At 38.6% G+C, this 8,857-nt stretch overlaps 1 pseudogene; it reads left to right on the forward strand.

Moving 5' to 3' along the window:
• Positions 1-7,636: 7,636 nt before the first annotated feature.
• Positions 7,637-8,618, forward strand: LOC122790523 (annotated as a pseudogene).
• Positions 8,619-8,857: the final 239 nt, after the last annotated feature.

An 8,857-nucleotide genomic window follows, 5' to 3' on the forward strand; every position in this document is an offset into this window, starting at 1 on the left:
TTCAGGAATACATCGGTATTGTCACGCTTTGACTTTTCAAGTAATTTCTTTGCACTTTGCACTGTATGTTCAGCTAGACCATTGGACTAAGGATATTCAGGACTGCTAGTGACATGTACAAAGTCCCAGTCTCTTGCAATTTTCTGAAACAACTAGCTAGTAAATTGAGTACCATTGTCAGAAAAAAGTTTGTGTGGGCTACCATGAACTGAGAAATGATGTTTCAACTTATTAATAACAGCAGTGGTTTTTAGGTTAGGTAGTAGATCAATCTCAAATGAATTTGAATAGGAGTCTACCAAAACTAAGTAGTATTGTTTGTTCCACTCAAAGAAATCCATTACTACAGTAGACCAAGGTAGTTCAGGAACTTGACTTAACTGAAACAGTTCTCTTTGCAAATGCGATTTAGTACTATTGGACACCCATTCAGTTGTTTGTGTGACTGGACAAATCACACCTTACTGCACCATTTTATCCAACTGAGCTTTCACTTTATCTTGCATCTCTATCAGAACTCTTATTGCTGGTCTGACTACTGGAGTAACCTCTGGGTCTAATTTCATGGGATATACAACTAGAAGTTTGCCTAACTTGCCATCGAAAACATCAGCATACTCTGAGAAAATGACTTCGGAGAAATTAGAACTTGGAACTGCATTTATGTGATGAATTTCATTAGCAAAAGAAAGCATATTCATTCTCAAACTATCTTTGAGACCCAATAAAGATTGCACTGGTCTTCAGACTACATAGAATAACAAGTTGTAACAGTTTTCGGCCAACTAGCATGAAAGCATCACTGAACCTTTGCTTTGAATTTCTTCGCCTTCATAAGCAACAAGTCTTGCACTACTGGTTACATTGAGTTTCTCATTAGTTCTTACTCTAGTGAAAGTGGTGTTTGCTAATATAACATTACACTTTGAACCGGTGTCTACTTTGAGCTCTGTGGATCTTCCATTAATCTGAACAGAACAAAATACTTCACTTCTTGTTAATAAGTTCACTGCAGCACCTCTTTCACCAAGCACTGATCCACCATCTACATAGAAAGCTGACTATTTTGTCTCTACTTGATCATCTTGTTTTTTGTGTGACTTTTCTTTACAACTGTGTGATGCTTACTTGATTTGCAAAACTTTTGGAAATGGTTCCATTTCTTACATTTGTGACATTGCTGATCATATGCCTGGCACTTCTCTCTTTTAGACTCATGATTCGCACCACAATTGCGACTGTTATCAATAAAGCTAGATTTGGGTTTTGCTGATTCATGCTTGTACTGCACTGAGCTGGTGCTTGCACCCTTTTTAGAACTATCTGGAAAGCCATGTGCCTTCTTTGGAAACCCTGTAGCTGCCACATGCTTAGGCTTGTTCCTGCTTGCCAAGTGTTTCATGTTATCTATATGTGCTCTAGAGCCAACTGAAATCATGCTCTTGTCACTTGCAAGCATACTTGTGTGTTTTTCTGTCACCTCATGGATTTGACAAATCTCTATGGCTTTGCTCAACATTAAATCACTGTCACAAAGCAAAATCTTTCTCACAGCAACACTGTTAATACCACATGTCCTTTATCAGCTCATCCTTTAAATCACCAAACCGACACATTTTAGCTCTGTTTCTCAAGTCAGTTATATAAGCTGCAAATGTTTCCCCTGGTTACTGCTCTCTTATGTAAAACAAATGCCTCTCTAATGTAATATTCATCTTGGGGGTGCACATTTCTCTGAATTTCCACTTTAAACACTCAGGGTCTTCCCTTGACTCAGCTTGCACAACAATATGGCGGTCTGCACCTTCTCCTTCATATACTGCTGGTGCATACACAAATTAACGCTTTCTTTCTATGGCCTCTGACACTGCTAGGTTTAGCAAAATGAATGCCCAGGTACATACATCTCTATCTGCATAAGCTGCTTGTATAAAAATATTGTACTCTTGCTCAAATATTCTCCAATTCTCTGCAATACTCTGATCAAATACAAGTGGTAGGGGCTTTTAAAATCTGTCTGCCATATTAACACATACCAGTGAAGGGTTTTGCAAATAATCATAAACATACACACATACACATATGCCAGAAACTAATACCAGTAATTGTCCAATGCCTTTGTACTCTGAACTTATACCTTTGTTGGATTTTTCAGAATTATGCAAATGAACAAACTTGTAATACTTTTGAATAACTGAACTTTGCGAAATAAACTTCTTGGGCATTTTGGTACTTTCATAATACTATTGGAAAGGCAAAAATGCTAAAGTCATTTATCAAAATTTGCTTAAGTTATTTACCATCATTTTAAGAAACATTCGAGAACTTTACAATGAGAGTGAACAATTCATGAGCACTGTGATACTCTTGTAATGTCATCTTTGTAAGAAAACACCTCTTACCAGCAAGTAACTGCACAATGCGAATAAATTGAACATCGATTGCCCAAAACTCAATAACTTCCGAAGTAATTGTACTTTGCAATTAACTGCATACAACACACTAAAATGTTCCCCAAATGGTGGTACCTTGCTAGGCAACTCTTTACTGTACAAGAAGCAAATAGACACACCCAGAACATGGAACATTTTGAAATGGCTATACTTTGACTGTATTTCACAAAATAGTTGCACTTTGCACACAATAAACTCTGAGATACATGCACTGTAATAAGCACACTCTGTAAGCACTTTTACACTCTTTGAGATATTTTGAATAACTTTAGTTATGCCCTTGATACAATATGAAGTGATAGTTATGCCCAAACACAGCACTTTGCCAAAACACATACAGTTGCATTGCTTTATTTTTGCTTAATGTGCCTTTTTTCTTTCTTATTGCTATATTCGTTTTGCTTGTTTAAACCCTTTTTTATGCCCAGAGTAATTTTCTTGTGTTCGTTTTACTTTAAACATGCCCAACTTTGCCTTAAACACACTCGTTTTGCCTTAAACATGCTCATTTTTGCTTTAAACATTTTCTTTAACAAACTTTTCGTACTTTCCACTTGCCTAATAATGCGGTTTGTGCCCTTTAATGCCGTTTTTTTCTGCCTATCACATCAATTAAATAGTTTATTTTTTATTACCTTTGATTCTTTCTGGCTATGTTTATGCTCTTTTCTCTCAGTTTTACCTTTACTGTCATGTTTGCACCTCATGGCGCCAAATATTCTTCTCTCTTCAATCCCAGTTCTGACACCATGTCACTTTTGTGTCTAGGACATGAATAAACAAGTCTTCATGGGTTCTGTTCAAGCAGCTTTATTATATACAAACACATAACTGCAAAGAGTTCTTAAGTAACTTATGTGTAAACTGATGACTATGGCTATGCATGCTCTGTCTCTGGCTGCTTCTACAAAATGGCACACATGGAATGCATGTGCCATAATATATATATATATATATATATATATATATATATATATATATATATATATATATATATACGCATGCACGTACAGCCTTGCATGCTTAGATATAGCATGCACACTCCTATGCTATGATCTACAGTGTGTATGTGTTTGAGTGTGTTTCACTTGTTTATTGATTTAGTATATATAGCATATTCATCATGACTATCTAGTGGACTTCCTCTATTTTTATTTGAAAACCTTAGCACTTAAGTCCAAGTTAGTGTCCTATACATTGATCCCAAATGTATATGCTTTTAGATGTAGATTCTTATTTACTTCAAAGAATCCCAAGTATAGTAATCTCTTGTCCATGAATGTATTGCAGTCTTCTATTGTGAGGTTTAATCTGCCCCTAAATCGGAGATTTTATAACTGTACATTGTTCCATTTTAGCTTCACGGTACTGTAGTGAATGGTTGTAGAATTTTTCTTTCATTTGCTTTAGCATTAATTGAAAGTGCTTGTTTTATTTAACATGGATTCACTTTGACCTACATGGTTAAATTAATCTACAGAGCAGTTCTCCCATATATAATGAATCTCCCATCCTCAGTCTTCTTCTTAAAGGTACATGGTGGGTGCACTGCTTTTTTAAATTGTAGAGAAAGCTCTCCATTAAAATCCTATTACCTTGCCTATTGACTTTTAAACTGAATACATATTCCCACCAACATGGTTTTAGATGTTCACATGAACTGTACCTTTTTCCTAAAGTGAACGGCCATTGAAACTTTGTTCCTTCTCCTTCTTTTCTATGGTTAAAAGTATTTGTTCATCTGTATTCCCAAGTGCCATGCAACAAGCTTGTTATAGACTGCGTATAAATTATTAATAGATTATGTGTAATTTAGTATACTATCATGTTTCAGTGTATTCGGCCTTCTGTTTGAAAAAATGTCTGCTATGTCTTTGCATTCAGATACAGTGAACCCTAAGGTGACTTGCTGTCTTTCATATCTACCTCACAGCATCTGGAGAGATAAATGCCATAATGTGTTTCCCTTGCAGTCACTCCTTACATTTTTTGACTCTATTTTCATTAAAAGCTCTGTAAGCTTTGAAACCACAGCCTAAATAAGTTTAAGCTACCCTTGGTGATGTCATCTTGGGGATAGAGTGTGGTGCATCCATAGACTTTAACAGACATGCTTTCATGTATGTGGGATGTTGCATCCTTTAAAGTCTATATAAAGTCTATAAAGTCTGGACAGGAAGGAAATATATATATGCAGGTAGTAACTGATTAAATGTGTATACTGTAACCAAGAGCACTGAAAGAGCAGAGGTTAACCAGCTAGCTTAGTTTAAGAAAAAATAAGGGAAATGTAAATGAGCTGTTGAACCATTAAAACTGCATCCCACAGTGACAAACAGGACTGGAGACAACATGTCTGGAGGAAGCCTTTTTTCATTAGATCAGTAAAAAGAGGGGAAGCCCCAGGCACTTAAATAAACATTTATATGTGTATTGTAGCAAGTCTATGCAGGAGCAAGAGTCAGATGACCAGATGTATATCAGCTGGTAGACAGCCTAGAGATTATATTTTATATGAGAGACTGATCTCAGTTCTCAGTACTCTGTATTCTGTCTTGGGCCTGACAATAAGAAGGACCATTCACCACATCATCTGCCTTGCTCTATTAAGTAAGTAGGGAATAGTAATTCTCCTAGATTCAGTCAGGAAAATGCAGCAAATATTAGTTTAGATATTGTTTTTCTTTGTCTGAGTCTGTCCATCAATGTTATTTTCAGTATTTCTTGTGATTTGAACTTTGTGGTTTACTGTAAATATATATCTAGTATGTTCATATTATTTTATTGTTTATTGTTAAATATATTTAAACTTTTCATTGTGGTTGGTCCTTTTTAGAAAATACTTAAGCCTTGAGAGTATTTGCATATGTTTATTTTGTGGTAACTCTGGGCACTCCTGAAAGCCTTGCTGTTTGGTCAACATTGCCATTTTAATTAATATTAACTTCAGTCAGCATAATTGGATACCTTTTTAAGAGCCTTATAGTAACTGGCTGGTGGCAGTGAATCTACCTTATAGTCTGGGCAAAGTTGGTAGAGTGTGTAATCTGTGCCAGCCTTTCCCAGGTGTGTGTGTGTGTGTGTGTGTGTGTGTGTGTGTGTGTGTGTGTGTGTGTGTGTGTGTGTGTGTGTGTGTGTGTGTGTGTGTGTGTGTGTGTGTGTGTGTGTGTGTGTGTGTGTGTGTGAAAACTAAACCTCTAAGGGTGTGTTTCAGCTACTTGGGGCAGAGACACTAAGCACTGGTTTCACAAAGGGGGTGCTGGATGCCTCGGCTTGGTCACTCGGCTGAGGACCTAACCCTACAGCTGTACCATTGAGGAGCCTTAGTGGAGACCTGGGGAGAGACAGATATAGAGAAATTCAGACCCCGGGATGAGTGTGTTGCCTGTGTGCTCTTAAGGACAATTGTGCTTGATGCAGAGAGGTCTGCATCTGGAAATACTGAGTGTATCCATTTGTAGTCCAAGTGAACGTCCCTCTCCAGTGTCAATGGTGAGGATTCAGGCTCCTTGATTACTGGCCCAGAGTGGTGTATCATCATTCCTTGAAGTCAGCTTGGCCGAGGTACCAGAAGCACCAGTAAATATTTGTTTTTAGCAGCTATCCACATATCTGGCTTTGTTTTTTTTTTTTTTACTTTGTAGTTTGCTGGTTGTTTGTCCTACATGAACCTAACCAGAGCCAGGAGAGTGTAGATCTTAATTAGCTGCCTATGTTTTGTATATATGTCTCTAGACCTGCAGAGACTAAAGGTCTGTGGCTAATGTTAGCAGACATATTGACACAGAGGTTGTAATAACATGACAGTGGCAAATCCCTGCTTCTTTGTCACCGGGGAAGATAAGAATTATTTCCAATTCAGTGCCTATGAATTTGGTTCATGAAAATAGCAGCTGGAGTCATTTCTGATGCCTGTATATGCCAGGTGATGAAAGGCCTAGAATTCATCACAGACTTCTAGAACTTGATACTGTGATGCTTGCCTAGCTGGGAAAAGAAGATACAAACACAAAATCAGTGTAGGTGTACTGCTTTGTGTTTAATGAAAGGTCAAACAAAACTTGAATCATTACTGTGATGTGGAAAAAACTTTTAATAGGTGGCCTAAAATAGTGACTAAACAGCTTTATTGGTCTTTACTGACCAGACATGTGTTTTGAGGAGGAGAAAAAGATGACATGATATGTGAACATTGTAGAAAAAGTCTTACAAAATGTAATATTGTTCACAACGCATTGAGGGTAACAGGCATACACACATCTAAAAAAAGTAAGCTGACCTGCATCCTGTACAGAAACAGTTACCAGTGGCTTGAAATACCCTGAGATAAAATGTTCAACATGTCCATCCATCCATCCATCCATCCATCCATCCATCCATCCATCCATCCATCCATCCATCCATCCGTCCATCCATCCATCCATCCATCCATCCATCCATCCATCCATACATCATCAACCCCTTTGCCCATGCACATGGGTTGGGGTGCTACCTCAACATTGGCAATCATCTAGAGCCAAGGTTGACACTGCCAGGAAAAATGCCCTTTATTTTCATAATTATGATGGGTACAACAGCAGGGTCAGTAGGCTGAAACTGTTGTTTATGTATGCAAATCTCTCCACATCCAGAGTACTTGGAAACAGGTCAATAACCACTTGTTCTTAAGAGCACTGCTACATGAAACCTTGTAAGAGATGCTTTAAAATACAGACTTCCTTACTTTTAAGACCTTTTGAATAAGATGCTGTGGACAGAGGATATTCTCTATAAATTATCAATGAATTTAAAATGCAGTTTAAGTACTGTTTCATTACTTTATGGAGTATTACCTTATATCCTTTAACCACTAATACTGTACTGTATTCAGGCATTTTCTTTCTCATGTCTTAATAAATGACTATCTCCTATCTTAAACAGCATTTTCAAAGTGTGCAGTTTCCCTAGTCTTTGATTTCTGACATCAAGAATGAATTGTTCTGTTCCTCAAAGAAAAATCTAGCAGTGAATAAAATGGATTACAACTATGTTTCTGACTAATGATAGTGTTTCTGTAAAACAGTAACACGTAGAAAACATCACTGCTACCAAGGGAACTGTTCTGTAAACAGCAGTGCAAGCAAGTATTTAAAGGTGAGAGTCAGTCACAGACTTCTGAAAAGAATACAGTGTATGCAGCCAACATGCTGTACATCTGGACTGAGGCTGCATTTGTTTTCTGCTCTGTAGTTTCTACAGGAGGGGAGAACACATGTCCAGAGATAAAAATTGTAGGCTTGTCAGGCTCAGACAGGCTTACTGTACTACAGGGGATGCCCTGGTGTACCCGGGACTGAAGGTATCCCTGGTCTGAATGGGCTTCCTGGAAGCAAAGGTGATGCTGGTGTTACCAGAATCAAAGGAGAAAAGGGTGAGCAGGAACTCAATGGAAAGCCTGGACCCAAAGGAGAGCAAGGGGACTGGGGTGTCCAAGGAACAAAAGGTGAAGAGGGAAGCTGCCATGACTCAGCTATCACAGAATGCCAGCAAGGTGCCTAGAATTGCAAAGAAGTGCTGGCCCATGGGCAGGTACTAAATGGTTGGTTCACAGTGTACACTGAAAGCTGTAAAGCAGTGATGGTGTTCTGTGACATGCACACTGATGGAGGAGGTTGGCTGGTGTTTCAGAGGCGCATGGATGGCTCTGTAGATTTTTACCGTGGCTGGAAGGAGTACAAGGAAGCGTTTGGAAATCGGTTGTCTGACTTCTGGCTGGGGAACGAGAATATTCATCAGCTCACCAAAACAGGAGACTTTCATCTGCGTGTGGACCTAGGGGATTTTGATCATGAAAGAACTTATGCAACCTACAGGTCCTTCAGAATTCAGGGTGAGTCTGACCTTTACAGACTTATACTTGGGGAATTTGTACAAGGAACGGCAGGAGACCCTCTGAAGGTACATAGTACGCAGCCTTTCTCCACCCATGACACAGATAATGATAATGCAGACCAGAACTGTGCCGTTACCGTAAGTGGTGCCTGGTGGTATGTGGGCGGCTGTCACTCTAACCTTAATGGACACTGCCTTAGAGGGAAAACTGGCAAATATGGGATAGACTGGGGCACTGGCAAAGGAGTTGGCTATTCTTACAAATATACTGACATGAAATTTAGACCCTTGTAAATGACATATTGCTAATCATTCACTTTTATAAGTAATTTTTTGTGAGGATTATACTCCTTCTTCCTTCAGTCATTAATTTTCAGGTACCTGTTTTTGTCCTTTACATTGTCATGGGGAAAATGAAACCAGTCCTGCCTTTCAAAAGGTGCAAGGCACAGAGCTGATCCTGGACATGGCAGCAGCTCATTGCAGGACACACACACACACACACACACACACACACACGCACGCACGCACGC

The sequence above is a fragment of the Protopterus annectens genome, chromosome 16.part0 (assembly GCF_019279795.1).
Source record: "Protopterus annectens isolate FY-2018-M chromosome 16.part0, PAN1.0, whole genome shotgun sequence".
NCBI lineage: Eukaryota > Metazoa > Chordata > Ceratodontiformes > Protopteridae > Protopterus > Protopterus annectens.